The sequence below is a fragment of the Lathamus discolor genome, chromosome 13 (assembly GCF_037157495.1).
Source record: "Lathamus discolor isolate bLatDis1 chromosome 13, bLatDis1.hap1, whole genome shotgun sequence".
Classification (NCBI taxonomy): Eukaryota; Metazoa; Chordata; class Aves; order Psittaciformes; family Psittacidae; genus Lathamus; species Lathamus discolor.
The window spans coordinates 5,071,648-5,097,816 of NC_088896.1; the positions used below are offsets into that span (position 1 = coordinate 5,071,648).

Below are 26,169 nucleotides of genomic sequence, written 5' to 3' on the forward strand. Positions count from 1 at the left end.
GCTGGGTCTTGCTGGAACACGCTGGGGATTCTTTCCAGACTCGGGTGTGTGGTCTCCACAAAGCACCCCTGGTGCTCCACGCTGCTGGTTTTCCAGCCACCTCTTGGAAACAAGGCTCTTGCAGGTGGCTGCTGAGCTCAAGAAGCTGCCTGCTTCTGCCAGCACATTCTGGATACCAGCCCCTCTAGCGTAAGGTGAACTAAGCTCAGAGTGTGTGTTTGCAGATGGTAATAAGGGGCAGAGGGGGTTTCTGCAGGAGCTGGTAAGCGGAGTGCCTAGGGCCATGTGGCTTTCCTCATCGCCCCATGCTGCTGTCAAACCAGTGCTGAGCGAGCAGGGTGCGTGCGGGGTGCTTTAGGGTGATGAGCATGACTCAAGGGCAAAGACTCACCCCACGCATCGTGCAAAGGCAGGAGGTGACTGGCACACTTTGGGTTGACACGTGCCTCTTGATAATATCATGGGTCTTGTTATCTGGTCTTGTGAGGCTTGGAGGAGACGGGACTGCTGACTTTGGGATGCAAGCACAGGAGAGGGGGTTGGACTGGGTGATATCTACAAGGTCCCTCCCAACCCAGATGGTTCTGTGATTCTGTAATGATTCTGTGAGAGCCCAGGCTCCCTTTTCACTGTGTTTGACCACATTCCCCTTCCCCGTTAGATGTTCTGCCTCTGTTCCTGTGCTTAGACAATTGAAGGCCAGGTTGGACAGAGCCTTGGGCGACACGGTCTAGTGTGAGGTGTCCCTGCCCATGGCAGGGGTTTGGAACTGGATGATCTTAAGGTCCTTTCCAACCCAAGCCATTCTATGATTCTAACTTACCTCACGTGTTGAATTATGCCTGCAAGCCTGGCTTTCCTCTGGCCAGTTCAGTTAGGAACAAGTTAAAAATGTATTTAAAGACTAGGAAGATGCGTGTTTCTTTATCCGTGACACTTTCTACACACCGTGGGAAGTGCAAGCAATAGGGATAGTGACTGTAAGGAAGCATTCTTAATTTTGTCATAGAAAAGACCCACTTTCAGGGCTTGGGAGGGGAGCTCGAGAGAAATACTGCTGCTGTTAGTGCTTTCGCTGTGGTGCCTTTCAGCTGGTTTGCCTCTGGGATTGAGAGAGAGGGGAAAAAAGGCTGATTCTGTGATAGAAGAGGATGTCTTGAAGGCACCTTCGTTAATTTCACCAGGCTGCTGATGCCAGCTGGGACTTGTTTCCCGCAGCAGTCCTGGTACATGGGGAAATGCTGTCCCCCCTCTGGGCTTTGTCCTACTTTCTGTTGAAGTTTTCCTGCTCTCCACACTGAAATGATAACTGTAGTTCAGTTTGGGTGCTCTGGTTGTGCTGTGGAAAGCATGCTCTAAATCTCCTCTTCAGCTTTCCCTGTCCTGGGTGTATCTGAGGTCCAAATACAGGCCAGAGATGTCCCTGGAGCCCCCCAGAAGTCCCTGTTGGCAGGACTGAGATTTACCTCCTTCCCCCCAAAGCATCCAAGCCAGGAAGGGGTAGTCCCCTGCACCTTTTAGTGCCATAAAAGCCCAAAGGCTTTGCTGAATTAGTCAATTAGAATGTACCTCTGTCCCAGTGGACAGAAAGTGCTGGTTTTGTGCCTGGATGCTAGGGAAAATCCCCAACACACACAGTGAACTGCAGTTAACGTGGAAGTTGTATAAAGTAAGTCAGGGAAAACATGTAAACATGGAGCTGAGTCACCTTCCTGCTTGGATGGTGGAAAAGGCAAACAGCTTTAAAGATCTGATTCCAGTTGGTTGTGTGGCTGTGAACTCCTGTATGTCAGACCCCATCATGTCTCCATGGGGTATCTCCATCATCCCGGGGTCAGTGTTAATTGTCTGGAAAATCAAACTAAAAGCTGCCTTTGATGCTTACAAGGTGCGAGTGTTTGAGTGGCAGCTGGCTGGGGCTGGGGCAAAAGAGTGAGCTGTTTCATCCCCAGGTCTCCTGGTCTGAAGGGCATGGTTCAAACTGCGTTAAAGTCTTGCATGCATAGAGGCAGAAAGCTCTTGCTGCTGTTGAGCTTTCCTGCAGAGGGACTTTGCCTTGAATTCAACCACAGTAAGAGAGGTGTCTTTAAGAGGTGAATACAGACTGAAGTGAGCAAAGACATGAACTGGGGCATGGCTCATGTTTGCTTGTATCACCCTTCCTGTGTTTAAGAGAGAAGATACGGAGGCACAGCAGGATGAAAAAGAGGAGAACACCAATCCAGTTGTGTTTGGGCTTTGGAATGCAGATGATCTTTGCACCTAACTGTCTAGGGCTAAATACATGGTTACTTGTCATGCTACAGAGTATAAATATGTCATTGCAGTGTTGATATCATATAAATACTAATATTACAGATCATGCCTTGGTGTCTAACCTTAAAGCTGTGCTGTTAGTGCAGGGAAAGTCTAGTAGGTAATTGTGCACTGGACATGCGCACAACAGGCAGGAGGGCATTGCAGCATCCACATGGCATGGTTGTGTTGGTTGCGAAAGTCACACGGATCCAACTCCTTTCCGCATGCTCTGTCCCTGTATGCCAACCCACATCATGTGCACAGCAGTGGAAACCCTATAGCCCACCATGGACAAACACAATAATCGGGTTTATCATGGCCTTTTTTTGAGCTCTTTGCACACCAAGACCTTTCTTAAGGCCACCGCTTCTCCTGCTCCAAACCCATGCAGCAGCTTCAAACCAGTGCCATTTTGAGAGCATAACCTTCCATGGAACCCTGCTTCTGCTGGGGCTCTAAGGAAAAATGTCTTCTCTGCATTACAGTGATTTAAAGAGCACATGCAGCTTTTGGCTTTGGTTCAGTGCCAGACTAAAGGTCCTCTACATTATAAACTATCAGGGCTAGAAAGATTTGCTCTATAAATGGCTCCGTATGCATATGCACTGTATATGTATATATATATATGTTATGGATCTGCTTATGTCATGGAGCACTTCAAATATCCCTTAATAAAATAATAGACCCCCAGGTAGCTATATATACTGCAGAAAGTTGTTCAGCCCTTTGGAGCCATGGAAAAAGTTAGTGCTCCTAAACATTGCTTCTTTTTCCTCCGGCTGGTTTCCACTGTGGATAATTAAAACCGCAGAACATCCTGGATCCTGTTGCATAGAGGGATGCAGTCAGGGTTCTTCGAACCTGGCAGGAATGGAAACTGCTTAAATAGAATGTGAAATGTGCTGCTTGTCTCCTGGCCAGCCTCAGAGATGGGTGAGCAGAGAGAAGTTGCTTGCTAGCCTTGTTTACAAGGGCTGGGCTAGGAGATGTCACAGGCAGGTTCGCAGCTTCTTAGGGTGAAGCTGTTGCTGGTTGGAGAGGTCTTCCCAGCTGTGACAATAGCTCCTTGGCTGGTCCTTTGCTTTGCACATAACCCCTGACACTTAGTGAGGGTGAGGGATGCAGCCAAGCGGAAAAGCTCTGGTTTTCCATGGGTTATATTGTTTCCATGGGTCTGTTGGTTATAACCTGACTGTTGTCTTAATCCAGAAAGGGGGCTCAGTGCGCCAGGCTGTTGCTGGTCTCCATAGGAATTCCTTAGGGGATGAAGGATTCTCTGTAAGATCACTTGCCTGGTGGCACTCAGTGACCTGAGAAAGGAGAGGGATAGCAGGGGAGAAAATGCGTCTAGACGCTAGTTAATGGGTGGAGTGATGGGGAGATACTTCTGGAGCAGGGAATGGTGGAGCTCTCCCTCATGGCTGTGGGGCGATCCATCCCCAAATGTATTTTGGGATGGGGTCCTTATGGATCCTTCCCATGAGGCTGGAAAACAGGGATGGTGCCTCAGAAGCCTCTTGGCCAAGATTTCCAACCTTTGTCTCTCCTGTCTTAAGCAGGAGATTTTTTGCAACAAAACTGAGACCAGAGATTGACTGCCAAGCTGCGAGCACCTCTGCGCCCTGAATTTAGCTTTCAGTTCTCCTTTAATTTATTATTTGCAGTTAATTTAATCCATATTGAGCTGCCTCAAAAAGAAGAAAGGTCTAGATTTGGTGAAAAATAATCTATTTTTAATTATTTCAGATGTAGAACACTGGCCTATAAATAAATTCCACTGCTACCCAGTGGTTTTTTTTGCTGTCAGAACTGTCTTGCTGGAATCAATAAACAGTTGATTAAACCCCTTGTTATTTAATATATTCAGTAACCCTAATCTATTCATTAGAAACTTAATCACTTTCATGTCACCAGCTGCTGGGATGGAGAAAAGAGCTGTAGCTAATTATTAGCAATTTTACAAAGCTAATATTGAATTCCTAATGGGTCCTCTGTGGCCTCTATTTCAAGCAGTTTGTATATCCCACAAACATGTGTTCTGGGCAGGGCCAAGCATCTCTGACTTACAGCCTTGTGGGTAAACTTGAGACCTAGCAACCAAATCTCTGTTTAGTTCAAGGGGAACACGTGTGCACTGGGTCCCAGCCAGCTCCATCCATGATGCTCCTCTGCACAATGGGATGAGGAGCCACTGCTCGCAGCTGCGGCAAGGGATGTGCTACTGTGTGCTCCACTCTGTCCCTTGTATGGGATGGGAGCAAGGGGAAGCAACTGGGTTGGAGTTAGGGAAAGCAGTGGAGAGTGACCTGTGTGCTGCCCATGTGCAAGAGGTTTGTTCTTCTGGTTTGGCCGCATGGCCATGGGCAGTGGAGGGGAAGCTCTCCGGCTGAGACCAAGTTATAGTCTTCTTTAGGGCTGCATTAACTTTAAACCTCTGTTTGTGTTGTTTGTATCTGCTGTTGCTAGACTGATGTCTTTATTATTTCTACTGTGGTATCACCTGAGGTGCCTTTTGTGGTTACCAAGCAGGGTCCAGTGTGCAGGGAATAGACAACATCCTCCCCCAGGACCCTGTACAGGACATGAGGTGCAGGGGCACTTCAGTGCACACACCCCAAGTGCCAAGCTAAAGCACGTGTGGCTGCAGCAGGGGCTGGTACCACTTGTAGGGGGTTGAATTGTAAAATGCTTTCATTAAATGTTTGTGGGACCAGCTAAAACTTCCTATGGGTGAGACAAAACACAATCTGGATTGGAGCTGTGCAGGTAACAAGCATCGCTGTGCTTGGTGCTAGGGGGTGGTGAACATCAGAACAAGCGATAGGTGAAGGCATTGGGGTGCTAAGGACCTTTTTCCTTGAGAGGATGATTATTTCACAGCTCTCTCCTGTGGGTTTCTCACTCTCTGTGCTGCTGGTGGCTGTTACTGGAGCTGGTACATGGGCTAGATCGTGCCCTGGTCATCACCCCTTCTGGCTGGTGTAGCTGTTCTTGCATGCCTCCTGTGATTTTCCAGGCTTCTGATCTTTGCAACACCTTCTGCATTAAGACGTGATTAAACACACTCTAGGGCTGTAGTTGAAGAACTTTAGTAATGTGGTGTCCTTTGCCTTCCTGTTTCTGCCCTGCTTTGATGTGGGATAGCTGACCATGCAAGCTCTCAGGTTCAGTTCAATGTAAAAAGCAACAGCACAGAGTGAAGATGTCCTGGGCCTCAAAGCAAATGCAGACAGAAGAGCACATGCAGTGATGCCTTTCTGACATCCTCAGCCTCAAGCTCCGCACGTGTGATGGCTCTACCCCATAAGGCGTCTTACTGAGGTGCTCAGGTCTGGAAGGCTGTGTGAGTGCATGTGTATCTGTGGGTCTGGAGCACATGGTGTTATCCTTCCTCTGCAGAGCAGCCTTCAGGGGAGAGAAAAGCTTGAAATGTGCTGGATGCTGGGGTTTAGCACTATGAAATCATGCAGAGCTGCTTCCACAGTGTGCTGGAACCAGCCATCCTTGAGGTTTGCAGGCAGCAAGGGTCCTGTTTTCCCTTGTGTGCCGTCAAGAGCAACAGCATCTTCTCTCATCTTCAGTGCTGTTAGAAGCAGCATGTGCTTCAGCTAAGGGAGACTGATGGCAATCCTGCTTCAGGAGGGTGTTGCTGGGAGGTGACTGAATGCAAAAGCTTCCTCCCTTGGGCTTCAGCTCTCAGTCTGGGGAGGGAATGTGCCAGATGGAAGGAAACAAATACACAAGCAGATATGTAAACTCTTCATAGTCTCGTATGCGAAACTGTGTGATTGAGCTTGTTTTATGGGCTTGGCAAACTTCTGGCGGCATCTGGCTGAGCTAAGTATTATACTTAATAGCCCAAGACAGCAGCGATTGGAGAGAGCTGTCTGCATTTCATGTGTGGTTACAAATGTGCCGTAGTAATTCCATGGAAATTAGCATAGAGCCTTAACAACAAAACAGGGGATGGAGAACAAAGAGAGATGTCTCTTGGCCTCTCTCCTGTTCATATGCTTCTTGGTGCATGCATCTATGTGTCTGTCTGTGCATCTTCATGCATAGTGCTATCTCTCTGCTAGTCTGTCTATTATTAGTGCTAACTTTTACACCTCAAATCCTCCAACTTCCCCAAATGGCTTATTTTCTTTTATCAGATATTAGCCAGAGGAAGCACTGGCAAGAGGTGGTACCTGGGTTCTTTTAAGTTAGTCTGAAACGTGAGGGTTTTACCCTCTTGTATGATTGTGATCAATGAAGTTGCACAATAAGACTGGCAAAATATTTAGAGCATAGAATTTGGCAAAGTGTCTGTTTAGTAAGGGTGGGTTTGATTTCAGGAGTTTGGAGGTTTGATTTCAGGAGTTTGGAGGAGCCTTTTTGTTGGTTCTTTGCTTGGTGTCTCTGATAAGGAGCCCATAGAGACCATGGCTCCAGCCCCCAGCAGCTCTTCCTTGGCCATGGCTCTATTCTGTGACGTGGGGAATTTCAAACATCTTAAATTTTGGCCTGAATCTGAATGAAACGAAGAAAAGGAGCATTGAAATCCTCCACAAAAGGAAGCTGTTCTCCTCCGGACACCTTTGACAATGTAACGCAATGCAAGACTTGTCACCAGTGTGAAATGCTATCTTCACCATCAGCTGCAGCAGAGCTGGGACTGGTCTGCGTGGTACCATGTCAATAGATGAGGCCTTCAGTGCTGTGGTTTAGTGGTGGTCTTGGCAGTCTTGGAGTAATGGTTGGATTTAATGATTTTAAAGGTCTTTTCCAACCTGATTGATTCTGTGAGTCTAAGATAGCAGCTACCGGGCGTGTGGGAGCTAAATGTGGTGCTCTGTTTGCAGGGTTGCTGTGTGGGCTGTTAACACAGGGAGCCTTTTAGCTTATGACATGACCCATGTCAAGAATAAATGGATCAGTTCTCCTCCTGGTCTCCAGCCGTGTGGTGGCTGTGAGCGTAGGAACAGGGAAGACCACAGTGATCCAGCCACGGCAGTGCAGTGTCTGAGCAGGCTGTGATTTTCCATCAGTGGTTTTCTGTGAGGAGCACTGAGGTTATTCTAAGGATGTCTGGAAATGCTTTGTGGTGTGATGCTGAGGGCATGGCAGTGTCACCAGCTGATGTAGTTGACAGCACAGGGGGGAAAGACTTTAACCTGCCAGAGGGGAGATTGAGATGAGCTCTTAGGCAGAAGCTCTTCCCTGTGAGGGTGCTGAGGCGCTGGCACAGGGCGCCCAGAGAAGCTGTGGCTGCCCCATCCCTGGCAGTGCTCAAGGCCAGGTTGAACACAGGGGCTTGGAGCAAGCTGCTCCAGTGGAAGGGGTCCCTGCCTGTGGCAGGGGTTGGAACTGGAGGAGCTTTAAGGTCCCTTCCAACACAAACCAGTCTGGGATTCTGTGATCTAAACTTTATCCTTAAGCAATGGGCTGTGCCTCTGGCAGTGCTGGGCAGTGGGGATGGTGGCAGCTGGACCAGTGCTCTGTACCCAGGGAAGTGGCTGTCTTGCCTGCCACAGACAATGGAGAGGAGCATGGAGGCTGCTCAGTTGTGTGCTGGAAGCTGTCCCAGATCTCAGTTAGCCCAAAGCTGGGGAGGAGCCACCAGAGGAGTTCCTTAGGTGTGCACCCACACCCCGTGTGCAATTAAATGCACCTGGCCTAGATCATCAGTTCATGTAAATAGGCAAAGCTTCATGCCGATCTTCTGACTCCCTGCATCTGCAGATGATGTATGATTGAATTATGCTTGATTAGCTGTTTTTCTGTTGCTTAACAGAAAGCAAATCTCAGCATAAATGAGATTAGTATGTGCCCTCCATGTACGCCAGCGCTTGCTCCCACGAATTTAACATTCTTAATAGAATGATTTCTTTTTAAAGGGAAGGGGTGGGGGGGAAGAAAAGAGTCTTTGAGGCTCCTGTTTCATTTGCCAGATTATCCGAACATTAAATTAAGCAAGTATGGAAATTCAAAATATAGCTGTTGTACAACATGTGCTGACACTGGCATAACAATGTCAGTAATCCCCCTTGACAGCCATTACAGCTTAATGCGCTAAGAAAATGAACTACTTATTTTCTTTACCCCACATACACAGTGTCTCCAAATCTTCCCCTGTTTTGCAGCCAAGATGCCTCTTTGCATTAATCTCCTGCAGGTACCAGCTGTGTTTGTCTCATCCTGCTGAACAGCACCCATCGCTTTGAGGCTGTGTCACCTTGACAGCTCCGAAAATCCCCATCTGCTCTTGAGGGCTTCACTGTGCTGGGTTTCTGTCATGGGGTAGAGGTCCTCAGACACCCTGAACTCTGGTTCATGCCCCTTACATCTTGTAGGGTCTTGCCTTGTTGTCTTTTTGTTGTGCCTCCTCTCAGTGCAGCTGAAGGAGGTGTGGAATCCATGCTCACGAAGCTCGGAGGTGTTCTCAAGTGTGGATGCATTCCCCTTCTGCATGTTTGAGAGAAGCCCTTCCAGAAACACCAGGGTTTTGTATTTGGATGATGCTAATCTGCAGCTGTGACAGTGAAAGCATCGTGCTGAGCTAAGCTTTGACAGTGTTGAGGAAGGGTGAGGGAAAAGACAGGTTACGGTTATTGGAGCTGGCAACTGAGCCTGTTGCTGGTATTTGTAGCCTTGTCCTTCTTTAATGAGAGATGCTGTTCTTACTCCAAGCATAATCTTGTCCTTGGTGCCTTTAGGAATGATCCAGAGGGCAGTTTAGGAGACCTGTTTTGGGATGATACAGACAGTTTAGCTGCTTCTTTGCCAGGTCTCTTGATCCCAGCAGGTCTTCAGCTCACCAGAATAGGCTGGGAAAGTCAGAGAACTTCTGTTAGGAAACAAACAGGCCACAGAGAGGTCCCTGGAGGGACTTAAGGGCTTCCAGGACTAAGTGCTTGTGGCTGCAGGGACTTTCAGATGTGCTTTTGTGTAAGGAGGTGCTTAAATGCCACCGAAGTCCAGTGCTTGGTACCCCATGAGCTTTTGCCAAGCACACCACTGAGCTCAGATTCACCCAGCTATTTAGATGCCTAATGATGCAATTGGGGTACTGGGTAGGATTCTTGAAAGCCTCTTGGAAAGCTGGGCTACAAAGGTGGCTTTTGGAGCAGCCTGTGGATGCTTGCACAGGTTGTAAGGAGAATCGATTTTTTGGGGCCTTTTGGGGCCATTTTAGGCCATAAAAGGTCTCCAATAATTGCCTCTTCTATCAAAACTGTGCTATCTCTTAGGGAAAGGCTATCTTCAGGAGCTGAGGGAGGCAAGTCAGCTTCGATGGGCCTGATCTCAGCTCTTAGACGTAACTTCCCTCCTTTACACATACTCAAGCCACGTGGATGTGCACAAGGACTTACCTCTTCATCCTCAGCTGCATTTTACAGCTCATTCATGATGGGAGGAGAGTTTCCACTGTCAGTTCATTGTACCACTGAGCAAAAGTGGAACAGCTGCCTTGTAAAATGTGAAATGGCACCAATATAGTGTGCTGCATTTCGGAGCCTGCAACTGGGAAGGTGATTGTGCTCATTAATAATAAGCCACTAAATTGGATGCAATTGCAGTAGCTCATCATTGGTATAGAAATATTATGCTTTATAGGTACATTACTGGGCTGTATTTTATCAGGCTGTTAAGCTCACGCACTTTCCCTCGCAGTAAATGTCAGCAAGGTTACAATAAAATTTAATACAATATTATTAAAGCTGAAGTGCATCAGTATGGAATGATCATGTACACACACACTAAAAATTCTTTATTATTGCTTCCTTAACCTTCTTTAAGGAACTGCTTGTTTTAAAATACAGCAAGGAACAGGATCACAGCGCTGGAGGTCCCTCCGTCCATCCCCAGGTTCATTAGGATGCTCAATGCAGATGGGGAGTTTTGTGACACATTAGTTCAAGTAAATTAACCATCACCATTTCAGCTCTGCCAGGAACATTTCAATACAGCTGCAGATTACAATACAGGTGCTGAGGTCTCCTCATCTTCACCTTACTTTCCATGGGGTGGAACTGATTGGCAGATTGCTGGCCTCTGAAGAAGCCAGCCATGCCCTCTATGGTGCATGGCTTGGAGGGGTGGGACCCCTCACAGGCCTTCTGGGCTCTGTCATTACCATGACAATGCCCATGTCCTTCCCTGTGTAAAGCAATCAGTAGGCTGCAAGGCTCCCAAAACAATCCCCTTGACCTCCCAAGGTTGCCAAAAGCAAGGTCAAGCAGCAGAGATCAAAGGCCCAAAGGAAAGAGGCATCCTCTCCCTGACCTGCTGGCTTGCGAGAGGAATCAGTCCTACCTTGAATGATTTCCTTCACTTAAGGGACTGGTATTGTTTGCACACACTCGAGCCAGAGGAAGTCAGAATGAATCCCAGTGAAATCTGAGGCATTGTGTCCAGTTTGATTAGATTTTGAGCATTGGTTTAGGGTGCTTTTCAGAGGCACAGCAGGCTGCAGAGCAGAACAGCAGCCCAGAGGCTGTACTGTTTGGGTTTGGTGCAGAAGAATGTGAAAGCTCAGCTGCGTACCTTTGAGAGACCATCAGTGGTTAGAGCTATTCTTGGTGCTTGCAGAGCTGATTCTGAGTATTAGGAAAGAGCAAAATAGACCTTAACTGCCTGAGTTTTACGGTCAGCTGCTTCAGACTTGTCTGGTCTGGTGTAAAAATGTGCTTCAGATACAGTCTCTTACCAGTTATCCTCAGCTTCCCACGGGCACATCACAAGGGGTCCAGAAGTCACCCTCTGCTTCAGATACATCCGCTCTGGGACCAGGTTGAGGAGTCTGTGCCGTGTTCCTCTTCCAGACACTCTCAGTCTGTCAAACTGCTTCTTATTTTCCTTTGTCATGAAATGGATTTGGATTCTTGTCAACAAATTTTGGTGCTTTGGAGCTGCCAAAGAGGGTGGATTTTAGGCAATTCCCAGAATGCTGGTCCTAGCAGGGGTCTTGAAGTGGCAGGGATCTGGGAATGCTGATTGGGTTCATGGGCTCCTTTTCCTTTCCAAGCAGCAACTCCTGGAAGTGGCAGCTGGCTCAGATGAATTAGGTTCCTATCTCTGCCACTTCTGCTTTTGACCATGCTTTTAAATCACAGTTTTAAGAGCTTGTGTCAGAGATTTCATCTCTGGCAATTTATGAGGAGCTGCTGCCTTTTACGCAGGCATCGTTTTGTGATAGCCCCACTGCAGCTTTCCCAGCGCAGCCCTGTGCAGGGGCAGGGGCCGTTGTGTCCCTATGGCCGCAGATGATGCTGGAGGAGGAAAGAAAGCAGGGATGGTTTCAAATGAAGGTGAAGAGGCCTGTAGGCAGTGCTCTGAGGCCAGCCTGCAGGGAAGGGATGGGGAAGGAAAGGAGGTGGCTTTTGTTCACAGCACTGAGACCTTCGGGTGCTGTGTGGCACCCACTTACCCACAAACTGGTCGTGCATCTCAGGTGGTTCTGCACGCACATACAAGCATATATATATAGACACATACATGCACATCAGACTTGCTCCCTCTATCAGTCCTGTTTCAGATTAAGACTTGGCCTAGTGTTTTCTCTTCAGCTGCTGGAGGATGACTGGGGGTGTTGTTGCTGCTCTGCTTGTGCCCTGGGTGAAGACTCTTGATGACTCTCTTTTGGGCTTCCTACATGGCCTGGTCAGTCCTTCCTCTTCCCGTGGCATTAGTGTGAAGCAGCCGCTGTGAGCTCTCACCAGCTCCAAGTGGTCCACAGCCCACCCCATAGTGCTGCCCTCTCCATCTCCTCACTGCTCCTTTCCTTCCACAGTGATCTTCCACCTTCCCTTCCATAATTACTTTCATCTGATGTGACCAAAGTACATAAGTCTGTATCTATCGATCTCTGACAGCAGAGTCTGCTTGTTCTCCACTAATATTTCTAGCATCAGCATTCGTCTTCCTTTCAATCTGAAAGATATGTCAGTACCACATCAGTGAGGCTTCGTTTTTTTTCTCCCTGTCAGCAGCATTCTTTCCCCATGATTCATATCCATAAATTGCTTTGGGAAAAATTAAGCTTTTCATCAAACCCTTAAATATTTTGCGACTCTACTGTTCTTCCACTCTTCCAGCAGGGAGGCCATGGCCAAGGAAGCTATTCCTAGAGATCTCTGGGATTTTTGGGAACTGCCTCTTTGGTGTTTGTGGTCCCATATAATCAGAGTCATCGGTTTCTTTATTATACTGACAGCTTGCATCCACATGCACACTCTTTTTCACCAATTCTGACACTAACTCTGGTTAGCCTTCCAGTATGTGAAGGGGAGCTATAGGGATGCTGAGGAGGGACTCTTCATCAGGGACGGTAGTGACAGGACAAGGGGTAACGGGTTAAAACTGAAACAGGGGAAGTTTAGATTGGATCTAAGGAGGAAGTTCTTTACTGTGAGGGTGGTGAGGCACTGGAATGGGTTGCCCAGGGAGGTTGTAAGTGCTCCATCCCTGGCAGTGTTCAAGGCCAGGTTGGACGGAGCCTTGGGTGACATGGTCTAGCGTGAGGTGTCCCTGCCCATGGCAGGGGGTTGGAACTGGATGATCTTAAGGTCCTTTCCAACCCTGACTATTCTGTGATTCTATTCTATGATTCTATTTCTGGGGGATGCAGCAATGAGCTATGTCTGTCATTGCCATGTATGATGTAGGTTAATAGGTGTCTGTCACTGCAATTCCCAGCTCCTTCCACTCTAGCCAGGGTTGTTGTAGGATAAATTGGATGTACATGCTGCAGAGGCTTGGTGGCAGGATGTGTGTGTCACTTCTACCCAGTGCAGAAACACTTGTTCATTGCCGCTGCTCACGGTGATGGGTTCTGTTTACAGCAAGCAAATCACAGTCGATTTGGGGACATGCACTGAGTTCCTTTAGCTGATGGCAGAGAGGGATGCGCTGGGTGCTTTGAGCAGCCTATGAAATGCACAGTCAATATCTGAAACTTTTCATTCCAGTGGCATGAAGGATGTTTTTAATTTCCTCATGGGCGCCTCTTCCATCTCAGGAACCAGCTGACGGTGGCATTAGTTCTGCTCCTATCATTTACTTCACGTGTGTTGAATTACACCGTGCCACACTTGACCATCAGAGGGATGCTGTGATAGTTACAATGCTTCACGTGCCCTTTCCCTTGAACAGATTCCTTTCCTTGCACTGGCTGGTTTCCACGCATCAGTTTATCTTTCCTTTTTCACCTGAGAGCAATACCATGATCACCGATAACTTTGAACAATTCTGCTGATTGGCCTTGCTGCTTGCCCGGGGTTCATGTTCCAAGTGGCACACACTGTTTCCTCCATCCAGCTGATGTATCTGGGTCGGTACTGCTGGCTGTACCTATTATTTCAGGGCTGTTTCAGGTGGTGTTTGATTTCTGCACCCTCAGCAAAGTTCCGATGTTTATTGATCTTTTACTGCGTTCAGCTGGAGGAGAATATTTGCAGTAAGGAATAAGAGAGCTGTGAAAAAGCACCTCGTAAAGAGAAGTAGTGGATAGCAGTGGGAAACCTCTCCATCTGTCTCATTGCAAAGTACCCCAGCAGGACAGAGGTAAAAATGACCCATACAAAGCACTTTGCAGTGGACTTTCAGGCCTGAAGATTCACCTAAGCATAGTGGTGGGCAGGTTCTTCCTTGTAAGAAGAGCGGAATTGCATTTATGAAGGAGCTAGGCTGAATTTGGGGGAAATTATAGTGCTTAGTGGGAAGGGAGAAAGTCTTTTCATCTGGTGTGCCCCTACTCACAGGGCAGGGGCTGCTCCTTGCCCTTCCATCCCACTCCTGCCCAGTGCAACCACAAGGTATAGCACAACACATCCATCCTCTGTATTCCAGCATCTCCATGAAGCTTCTGCCTATTTCATTTCCATAAATAGGGAAGGTTTTACTTCAAATGCACATCAAGCTAAGGCTTTGCCTCTTTGTTTTATTCCTTGTGATGGATTCCTGAGCTGAAGTGGTACAAAGGAGCCTCATGCAGTGTAGCACTGCAGCTCCAGGGTCTCCAGAAGGAAATCACCAGTCAGTTCTTAAACCCTGCGATGGGCAGAGAATATGCACCTTCGCAAAGGTATCATTGCTATGGAAAGGAAATTGTTCCCCTTTACTCATGGGTTATGACTGCAGGGTGGATATAGAGTGAGAGCAAGTTGTAAGTGCTTACACGGAGCGGGTTAGAGGGGTCACTCGCACTTGAGAGGCATCCAGCACCTCTTGTCCCCTGTGCAGCTGACAGATGGAAATCATTCCAGCTCAGGGGTGTGAGTGGGGTCAGCGAGGGAGGGAGGCAGAGACGGAAAGGAACAACTCATTAGTACCTCGGGGCCAAGGACCCACCTTCCTGAGCTGTTCCCTTTGTGTTGGGGTGGAACACAAAGGCGAGCAGGCGGACCCCAGGGCTGTAGGAGCTTAAATCAATATGACAAATCCATAATTACATAGCGACTGGTGCAGTGAGAACATCATGGATTTATAAGGGGAAACGAACGCCCGTGTGAAGATGCAATGTTATGTATGAAATCCAGGTATATATATTCAATATATAAATGCACATTTGTCTTATATTGGATATTGTGTACATGATTGTTTTTCTAATGTCCCTGATCTTTCTACCTAATTCATAAATCATAACAGCAGATACAATAAAATGAATTAGGTGATCATTAAAGTAGTGTGCACTGGATGTATTTTTCCTTTCCTGTTTCGGTCTGAGGGCTCATTAAAAGCTCACTTGCCTCTTGAAGTGTCTTGACACTGAAGATGATGATGAATAGAGCTGCAATGAGTGTTAGTCATTTGAAATATGTTGTCAGAATCACCTGATGATGCTATAGGCGATTGTTACTGTGCAGTTGTGTTTGCTTTATTCAGTTATTCTCTAATCGACCAGGATTAGAAACAGAACATTAAGCTGAGCAAGTATTTATTTTCTTTCTGGAAGGACATTTTAATTAAAAAGGAGCCATTAAAAGCAGAAGTCCAAGAAGATGAAAATTACTGGAATGACACCATCACGGCCCTGTTCACCAAGCCATGCTTACTTCCAGTCCCTTGCCAGAGTCTCCTTTGCTTTCCAGGCCTAAGAGCTTTGCTGGTAAGGGGACAGTTCCCGACATGTTGAAACTCAAGTGTGTGCTTAAGTGCTCTGTAGAACCTCTCTCTCTGCAGTTGGATCCATTTGCTTGTCCTTCAGGAACCAATGTCATTGTCCCATCACTTTGGGGAGCAGTGGTCTGGATCCCTCACTCCACTCTGCTCTGCTGATGATCCCTGTGTCACAATTGGCTGGACTCATGTTGTATGGAGCAGCTTGTTTTCTCTCCATGCAAAAATCTCCACTAATGCTGATGGAAGGAGCAGTTTTGGCAGCTGGGAGGGGATTTCTCCTCCCACCTGATAAGCGCAGTTCTGCCCATCTCACTTTAAAGGAGGCTTTGAAATCAAACACGATCAAAGGGTCCCCCTGGGCTTCATCTTCTCCATTTGAACCACCTGAGATTCATCCTCATAGAGTTTTTAATGTGTTTAGTAGGACTTGTCCTGGGGAGAGGCTGTTTTCTTCAGAGAGCCCAGATCCACAGGGGCAATTGCATCCCTATGCAGAGATGGGTCAGGCTCATGCACCCCAACAGAGGTTTGGAACTTTGTCCCCTGAGCTTAGGCTGTATGTGGGGTCCAGGCCATTTGAATTCCATGGGGTGCAGGTTTCTAAACATTCAAATTGCTTTTGGTGATGGGAAGCATGTGCCTAAATCCCCACTGCTCTGATTTGCAAAGGCAATGGGGTACTTGGAGAGGCATTCCCCACCCCAAGGGGCGGCTGCTCACCTTCAAGCTCTGCAGTCTCTTCAGTGCTTTGCTTTCCTTCTTTCCCACCCAGCTTTGCATCCTGCAGCAGGAAGGCAGCAGGATCCCCACAGCACATCACTCATGCCAGCCCAGCTCTTCATTTTACTCCATCCACTTGATGCTCTCCGATAAAGCGTCCTGTAAATCATATTTAAAACTACATTACTGTAATGACTCTGGAGTTGATATGAAGTGAGCTTTGGGGACCCTGCTGGTTCCAAACTCCCTCGTCTCAGTCTAATTTACAGTGTAGTTCACCAGGACAGGCATTTCCATACCCAAGGCACCCCTTCCCCCCCCCCCGACCCTTTTCTCCCTCTCTTCCTCTGTTTTGTTCAGCTGGCTTTAGGGGGTGATTGATGGCTTCTGATGTCGATGTGAGATTGTTCTTCTGTTTTCCCACCTACCACTGTAAAAGGAGAGGGAAGAAGAAAAGGGAGATGCATTACATGGGGCAGGCGAAGGCAGCAGCTGATCCCTGCCCTGTGAAGGCTCCTCCAGCCTTTGCTGGGGTAGGTCCACTCACACTGGGGACACAAAGTGTTTTGGAGTGTTTGGTACAGGGGCTTGGTGCTGTTATCTTCTGCTGTGGGACCAAACGCTGTGTTAGCCGCATCTGCTCACACCCTCTGCTGCCCAGCATCGGGAGGATGCTTGGAGGCAGCTGGGGGGGCTTCAGGCTGCCTGGAGCAGCAGGGATATTGTTGGGCAGTTCCTACAAGCACATGAAAGCCGATGGGTATTTGTTCAAGCAAGAAAGTTAAAGTAATTCAGTAAGGGAGAAAAGAGTTCTCCCCCGACATGCGCATATGAGGAGAGCCCCACAGTCTGGGTGAAAGCTAGGGGAAGTGATGCAATAATAATACTTTGCATTTATATGAACCTTTCATGGAACGGTTTCAGAGCACTTTGCAAATAATACAGACCTGAGCTTTGCAATTCCCCTGTGGGACAAGCTAGAAAATCATCAGGACTTAGTGCTGCTGAGAGAAGTCCACAGCAGGAGGGGAATGGGGCTTCTTCCAAAGGTGTGCTTTGATCTGGAGAGGGGAGTGAGCAGTTCGGGTGTTAAGTGGAAAGGCTTCATCATCTTCAAGATACTGATGGGCCATCAGAGGCTCAGACTGCGAATCTGGGCAGTGCAGTCATGCCCATCCTTCAAAAGAAATCCCTTTAAAGGGAATGATGCTTCTGAGACGGAAACCTTGTGTTTGCAAAATGTATTCACAAGCTGGTCTCAGTATTTGCCTCATTGGGTGTATGGATTTAAGGCATGACAGTGGTTTATGTCTTTCTTGATTATTAGGCTCTTTAGTATTTACATATATTAAATATATATATATATACTTTATTATTAGTACATGCCTTTTTAGTACAGGTGAAAATCATGGACAATTTGGGCTCTTGGTTTTTCTGGCTGTTCTTCTGCAAGACAGCATTGTCCTTCACCACTGTGCCTTTGGGGAATGGAATGAGGTGGCAGCCCACCACAGAGAAGTCCTCTGAACTGGGTCCCTGCAGCACCTTTGGGCAGAGATGCAGCACAAGGTGAAATCACAGCCTGTTTGGTGTTTAGGCAGTCAGACCTTCGCAGGCCCTCTCACACCTCTCTTCCTGACCTCACCTCACTCATCCTGCCCTGTTGAATTAGAAGTCACTTCAAAATGCACCAAGAGATTGTAACAGTTGTGTTGCTTCCAATGTGGTTCACAGGGCTGGCAATAGAAGCCCTGGCATCTAAGGAGGCTCCCTGGAGACAGAGGACTGATAAAGCAGCAAAGCTCACTCCTGGAAGCCAGGCAGACCCAAAGGCCTCTGCTTTTACTTGGTCTCCACTGGAGGTGATTGACTTTGAGTGAGCAATTGCTGCAGACACTGAAACTTGATCCTGGAGTTTACGTTCCTGTGTAAGTAACCTTGAGATAGGGATAACTCCTGGCCTTTGCCTGACCCTGGCTGCACATCCCAAGTGAACAGCAGCTCTTTGTTTGAAGTTTTCAAAGCCATGGGAGGTATGTTTAGCTTGTAGTCATGAACTGACGCTAAACATACGTGCCCAGAAGGGTTCTCCTTCGTTTCATCTACGAGTAAGTATTGATTAATGGAAGTATAAATTCCTACACGTATTTTCTTGTGTGCAATTGGTACCAAAGCATCGATAGGTTGGGCTGGTCTTCAATAAAATGAAACACTTGTCTTGAGGGAAGAGGGAATTTGGATATTGGTAGGTGAGTGATGTAGTGAAGAAAATCAAGTGCAGTCTGTGCTCTACACGTGGTGAAATTGCCAACAGATGGACAATTGATTTGGCATGTTGCAGACTTCTGAAACGCCATGCAGATGAGGAATGCTTTGGTGATGATGGGATGTGTTGTGCGCATTGCTCAAAGTCAGGCTGTGCTTTCATGAAAAGGGGTAGTATCAAACCAGTTGGGGCCAACAGCCACATTAGGAGCTTAATGAAGGACTATGCAAGTTGTCTCCTTGATGATCACACACCTCCTGTGGGAAGAGTGTTTATGGAGTTCCTTAAACATTTGGTTTCAATACAAATTTGATCTGTTCTGGACATATGGACAAAGCTTTTATGACTCAGAACTGATCTTGAAGGTTCTTGGGGAGAGCGACCTTCTTGGTAGTAGCAGCAGCGTTTGTGACAAACTCAGTTTGAGTGACTCTTTGGCAGTCTGAGCTCTTGAGCTGCTCTTACAGACTGCCTTTGCATGGACATGTGCACACACACCACAACCCCTGGCTCGAAACAGCCCAGTATTTATAATCCAGATGTCAATTACTGAAGAAAATGTCGTTTTCTGGCTCCTTTTTTATGTCATTTGATGTTGCCATCACTTCAGGTTGTAGAGGGTCCATCAGTTTTGGTCTCTGAGCTCTCAGACTGAGGCCTGGTGATATGCACTTGAGGTAAAAATGGATGATTGAGGGTTTGTCTTCATGGTTTCCACATGCTGATACTTTTAATCCTTTGCATCAGCCAACAGGATAAAACAAAGGGTGATGATAAACAACTTATATGAGCAAATACTAGAGCTATATCCTAACCTTTTACTTTAAAATAATAACTGTGGAATGGGATGTTTTCTGGAAGAGGCAGGGTACTGGATTCCATCAACCCTTCCAAACTACCACCTTGAGGCAGCCCACAGCAGCTGTCCTACTTCCCCAGTTCATTTTTAACATTTAAGACTTAAAACGACCACAAACCACACGCTTTGAAACCAAAGCTCCTGGTGGATCCCACACCATGGGGAGGAGGCAGCTTCTGCTTTGTGAAGGCTGACATTAGCCAGGAACAATGGGACCAGAGAATGCGGGATTTGTTAAATCAGCTTGAACTTGTGTTTATGTGTATTTGTTTCTGTTGGAAAACAGTGGTGATGCTATTGCAATAAGAACTAGCTTTAAAACTCATGTAATTCTGTCCATGGAGGAGCTCTACAGGAAGGGGGAATTGCTGCAGAGAAAGGGGAATGGTCATGCAAAATGCCTCCCTCTGCCAGCAGCATTCTGCATCTCCCTCAACAGATCCTGTGTTTTGTTTGGGGAAACGAGCTTAGCTTGGTCTACAAGCAGAAGCACAATGAAGGGCGAGTGTCGGGAGACTGCAAGCATGGTTGTTCTTCAGTTTCATACAAGGTAGGCCTGGCATATGTCTTCATTGTGGATGAAAGACAGAAGAGGTGCACAAGATGTGTGAGTGTCTTCATCTCCTTTTCAGCAACCTCTAAAAATTAAGCCTTTGAAAAAAAGGCTTAATCTTGTCTGGCTGGCAGTAGGAAGTCATTTGGAAGTTTAGGATGATTAATGAGGTTTAGCTGTATGTTTGCCTTGAGCACGGCTTCTCTGCTGCTGCCAGAGGAGTTTGCCTGTCTTTTTTGGAAGCTGACATTTTGCTGCTCCTTGTAATTATGTTTTTACCTGTGTACTTTTGGTAGATGTCACCCACCAGCCCATCTGCCGTCTCGGGGAGACTCAACCGTACCAGTTGTTAATGTTGTTGCTTGCCTTGAGCCTGACAAAGTTCATCAGATTAAATATGGAGATGAACTTATAATGAAAACCAAGACTGATTATCCAAGAGGTGGGTAGGCTTGGTCTTTTTTGAATTTTGTATTAAAACCCATGAGGTCACCTCATAGAACGAGATTTACATGCAGCCTGTATCTGAGTTTCTGTGTTTCTTCCTTATCATTCGCAGTATAATTACTTTGTTAAGAAGCTTAAATATTCCCTCTAAACAACTTGTCTGTAGCCCTTGTGTATGCTCGCTCATATTTAGCATCAACAGCATAGTTTTTCACCAAATCACTGATGTTGGAACAACAACACATCCTTTCCTAATGTGAAGCTCCGGTTGCTGACTGCAAGCAGTAATTGACTGCAGTGGGTCTTTGGTGCTCGTAAGTATTTAGTCACTCACACTGTGTTCCTTGAATCAATAATCTCCTTTGGTCTGTAACCTAATAAAATTGCTTAGTGGATAAAATTTTGCTGGTGTTTCATCCACTTAACTTGTTTCACTCTTTTGATAGATTTGCTCCATCAAGATAACTGCTAAAAATGATTATGTACTTGTCATATCCCTGTGACAATGAACACCATCGTGTTTCCCCACACTTACTCCAGGACTTGCATCCTTTGAAAAGGACTGGGATGAGCATGACCTCTGTGTAAAACCAGAGTTAGGTGGAAATCAGCTGCTGGGCCAGTGGAAGTAGGGCTGGATGTAGGAAAGCTGCTGGGTAAATCTCAGCTCCTGTTATCTGTGCAAGCATGTAAGCTGTGCTGCTGTCAGTCACAGGGCTTGAAGAGACAGGACAGCCTGTCATCTCTGTGTGTGAATAAGGGTTATTCTCAGTTAGCAGGTATGTTGTAGCAGAACCCATTGATTGAAAGCATCCACCTTGTGGAATGGAGGCAATGGTCGTGTGCCAGATACTAAAGAGATAAAGAAGAGATAAAGAAATACGAATTTGGAGGAAATAAGAAAAAGAATAGGTAGGGTTTAGGCCTTGTCTCCTCGATGGAAAGGAGCCAAAGGATTCAGTTCTGCTGATGTGGATATGGGACACCTTGCTGCAAGCGTGGCTATTCAGGTGTGAAGAGGTTAAGCTGTCTGTGCTCCTTTGTTTTGCCCTGCCTCTCCCTTCAGAAGAAGATTTGCCTATAAAGTTATTTTTAGATGCTTTGGGAGCAACTTTTGTGGGCAGACGAGCAGCCAGCAGCCCCTGGCGAGCTGCTAAGCCCACCCCTCTCGGCTTACAGCATGGAATGAGCAGATAATCATACCAAAATCACAGCCTCCGACAGGCTAATTTGATTACATGTGCTGACATCGGTGAGCTTGTTGAAAGTAACTTGTGGGTTGTTGGTTAGACGTGTTTCCTCGCTTGTTTATGAGCTTGTGTTCCCATGTTTGCTGTATAGCGGGGAGATCAAATGCAGGTCTTGTCGTTTAGCAGCCGCTGGTGTTTTGATTAGGCTAGATAACACATTTCCTAGCATTAAAACTGCATTTCGTTAAGACGTGGTTGCTGCTAATAGTATTGCCAATAATGCTGCTGTGTTTTGCTGCAGGGGTGGTGTGGAGGGTGTTTGAGCCGTGATGCAGTCGTATATTCAGGCACGTGCTTTGAGGTGTGTGCATTTAGCTAACATGTAATTATATATTTATAAATGTATATATAAAAACCCGTAGGTGCCGGCTGGAATTGAGCTGTAATTTCCCATGATCTGAATCGGAATTAAGCATGTATTTTTAAGCTACATTTATACTTGGGAGTTTGGCTAATTTAGGGCCTTAGTAACTCCTGCAGTTTTCTTTAGCAAAGAAAAATATTATGTGTCTGATGGTGGGGCTGAGCAGCCTTCAGGACCTGCATACCTCTCTTACTGATGTGATAAAATAAAGATACTTCTTAATAGAAAACACAGCCCAGAGTCATCCATCTGGGTACAATAAATCTGAGACAGGTAGATTCAATAAAAACTATCACTATTTCCTCCTGATAATAGGAAGATTAAGTTGGCCAAGGTTACGGGGTCAAAAACAGGCTCAGTAAAAGGAATCTTGGGGAAAGAGGACCTGAAGAATGTGAGAAATGAGCCTGGCCTCCTGCTGTGTGATTTCTTGCCTATGGGCTTGGAAAATGTGACTTTGGGAGAGGTACCAGCATGCAGTGAGCAAAGGTGGTCTGGGGTATCCCAGAGGAGAAAGGGGAGCGTTTGGGTTCCTGTGGTTCACGGAACTGCCTTTCATAGGGTGGGTTTTCCCACTCGAGGGCATGTTAAGCTGCTTTGGGCAGCTGAAGGTTTGGGAACAACTCTCTGGTGGCCAGAGGAAAGGCAGGGAGGACCTCTGAGATCTTCTCATTCATTGGTGTCTCTGGTTTTGCATCAGGACTCTTTATGAAGAGCATCATCCACCAAAATGCTTCTCCATCTCTGTCTTCCCTGTAACACCTGGCTTTGTAGGAGCAGACATCAGGAGAGGGAATCAGCCCCCTTCAGGTGAGCATTTAGTGTTTCATAGGAGAGAATAGACCTTTGCAACCTGTTTTCAGTTTCTGAACACTTACCATGACAAAATGTGTCTGTAGCTGAATTGAACAGACTTGTGGTATTTATCCAAGTCTGCATGCTCTTGGCTTTAAAGACTTGTGTACAGTCTCACCTGTGAGGTCGTATCTTTGTGATAGTAACTTGTGCTTTTGGGCTAAATAGGAAAAGTAATGGGGAAGTAATAGCTCAAGCTGAAGCAATAAAAATCCCTCTTTGCTGATAGGCCAGCAAATAAATATTTGTCTAGGACATGAACTTGGTTCCTTTTTTCCCTGATCATAATGGAAGCTGCATTCATAGAGGAAATATCCCTTGTGAAAGTGAGCCAAACTCGCTGGCTCCAGGCATACTTGAGTGCTCTGTCTGCCTGTCATATGGCAAATTAATTCAATGGCAGAATATGGCACCATTGCCTCAAGCAGGCAAGTGCCTTTCTGCAGCAAGCATAGTTCATCCTAATAGCTGGCTCGTGAGCAGTGTATCAGAGTGGCAATGAAGTAACATCTTGCATGCAGGAGATGTGGCAGTAGCTCCAGAAATGAGATTGCAAGTCTGGTTCCATCACGAGTTCCCATTTTCCCAGCCATCCATCTAAAGTTCATTCGGAAGCAGTCTTTGACTGCTTCATCCATTTAGACTCAGGCAGTCTGAATTCGTGAGTCTTGGCTAGGCCTGCTTTGACACCCATTTGTGTTGTGTAAAAGCTGTTTGTGTCTTGTTAGAGAGAGGAAAAAGTCCTGTTAGTAGAAGCATCATCATTTCTTCATCTGGGCAGATATGGGTATGGGACAGTTACCAAGGGTGGTGCTTGTCTCATAGGACTGGGATGTGATGGCACTTGGGGATTGAACATGTAGATTGTTTTTGCCAGTTGCTCCACGGGAGAAGTGGAGGTCGGAGGAGGAAAACCCTCCAACACTCTTATGGGACGTATTCAGTCTGATTTCCAGAGCTGTTTGGGATGTGGTCAGGGTCATTGCCACTGCTGTCACAGTAGGGTGGTTGGTTTAGTTGTGGAGCTGCAGTTCTGTTTTGCAATGCCGCTTGCTGCAAGATGCACGGTGTGAACGTTGTTGTGGTCCGGGCTCTGGGATGCACCTTGGGACAGAGCCTGCTCAGCTCACAGAGTGCCCCGAAGCCTTCACCACATCCTTTGAGGCTGACTTCTTCCAGTGAACCGCTGCACTGTAGGAAATGGTGAATTCTGTTGAAACTGAGGTTCATTAGAGTTTTTCTAATCAGATTATTGCCCAGCTCTCTCGTGAATCAGGAGTTATTAGAAACTAATTACATTCATCCTTTTAACTTGGCTTCCAAGTCAGATCTGCAGACAGACACAAAAGTTACTGTTGGTGGTTCAGAGCCTGCCAAATCCTCATGAGAACCAGCTACTGAGATTTCTGTGTTTAAGCACTGACAGATGGAAATGGTATCTGCTGCTTTAGCGTTCTTTAATTGAGATCTCAAAGGCATGACAAGGTCCAATGGCTGGAAACCGAAGCCAGAAAGATTCAAATTGGAAATAAGGTACAAATTCTTAACAGTAAAGAGTAATTAACCTCTGGAACAGTTTACTGGGCTATGTGATGGATTCGCCATGGTTTGATCTCTTCAAATCAAGAATGCGTGTCTTCCTCACAAATCCTCCGTGGCTCAAACAGAACTTAAGGGGCTCGATACAGACTTTTGGGGGTTTCTTTTAATTGCAGTTGCCTGACCTGGATGATGCAGGAGGTCAGCCTGTTGTATCTGAAGAGATAAGAATCAGTGAATCTGAACCCAAACATGATCCCTTAATTTCAAGCCCTGCATTTAAACTTAATCTAGACCTGAATTCCCCCCCTTCATTCCGAATGTCTGCTTGGGGAAATAGAAGGGATATTCTAAGGCAGGAATTTGGAGTTTAATGCTCTCATTCTATGAGATCTATGAGGATTTTAGCTGAAGAGCTCAACCTTCACTTTGGGCTGTATAGAATAGCTCTTTCTCAGCCTAGACCTCAGGTGGCTGTTAAAGCCTCAGTTTTAAGTGGTTACCTAGAGGTGGCCCGAGGTGTTGCTGAGCAGTTGCACCTTTGGGAGCCTGGTATTCACTTCCCATCCCCTGCTTGTAATCATTTGCTCCTCTTTAGAGTTAAATTTATCTCTGTGCCATACAGCTCTTGAGCTCTCTGGAGTTAAATCAGTGGCACCAGAGAAACGGACTCATGAAGACCATCGTTGGGAATGGAGCACAGGTTAGGATGCAGTAAAGCCAGCAGTGCTTCAGGCACCTTCTTTCTGCCGAGGTTATACATGCTCTTCCCCCAGTTTCAGGTTTTAATGGCATGTTGTAAGGACTGGTATCCCAGCCCCAGGGATTGGATGCTGTTGCCAAGAAAAACTGGCAAGACAGAAGGTGGAAGAGGTCCATTAATTGGCTCCAAGTACCAGTTCCTCTATAAGGGCTTTTCTTAACAGAGAGAAACTGTTTGGCACTGCAGGGGCAAAGCATACCTGCAGAGCAAATAGCTTTTCTGGGACTGAACACATCTACAGACCATGGTAATAATGCAGCAGAAATATCAGAGCTCGATTTGAAGGGACACCTGAGAATGCAAAGGAATTGCTCTTTATTAAAAAGCCCAGACCAGAGCTCTCTTGGTGCATATCGAATACAGATTCCTTCACAAGGATCCTTTGCTGGAGCAGGGAGGAGGGAGGTGGGTGGAGAAGAGGAGGAGACAAGGAGGGAATTTAACCCTTGAGGGCCTTCCCTTGAAAACCTTGCTTTGCAAAGAAGTCATTGCCACAGGAGCATCTCTGCACCCATGAGCATCTTATTTGCTGTGTCTGTAGAGAGGTGCTGATGTGCTGTTGTGTAAGAGCTGTTTCGGTCTCCCCTGCTTCACCATGTTAAAGCAGATCATCCTGCATATTCTGGGTTGGATGGAGAACATACAGAGAAGTTCTGCATGACCTCTCTAGGCTCAGTCATGCAAACCTGAGCAGCCTTGGTGACTGCTTTGTTTTGTGTCATCTGCTTATTGTAGTGCTCAGAAGTACCATTAGCTCTGGAGGAGCATCTGACAGAAGGTTAACATAGCATGTGGGTTTGCCTTACTAGGACAATGGCTCCTCAGTTTATGTTTGATAGTACCTTTGTTGGACAAGACTTTAGTGCTTGCTTAAGCCAGTGTCAATGCAGAAGTGACTGCAGAGCAGCAGTGGTGGAACAACCTGCTCCGCAGAGTTTTCTCCCGACCTCCCCAGCTGGAAGCTGACTGACTCCACATGTGATGCTGGGGGACACTTACTGCATGCGGATGTGTGCTTAAGTGTTTTGTATTGGACCTTTGGACATTTGGGGTCTCTCCAGGACTGACTCCTGTCATTGATGACTACCTTTGATCTCAAAGAGGTATTTGCTGCTTCCCTGCCATCCAACACACTCGATATTGAGATCTTC

At 46.7% G+C, this 26,169-nt stretch overlaps 1 long non-coding RNA gene across 1 annotated transcript in view; it reads left to right on the forward strand.

Annotated features, from left to right (window-relative positions):
- LOC136021584 (uncharacterized) overlaps positions 1 to 15,253 on the forward strand; it is a 79,369-nt gene extending 64,116 nt beyond the window's left edge. Inside the window, exon 3 of the long non-coding RNA XR_010615835.1 lies at positions 15,236 to 15,253. This is a non-coding gene — a long non-coding RNA (uncharacterized LOC136021584). The remainder of the gene's footprint in view (positions 1 to 15,235) is intronic.
- The last annotated feature ends 10,916 nt before the right edge of the window (positions 15,254 to 26,169 follow it).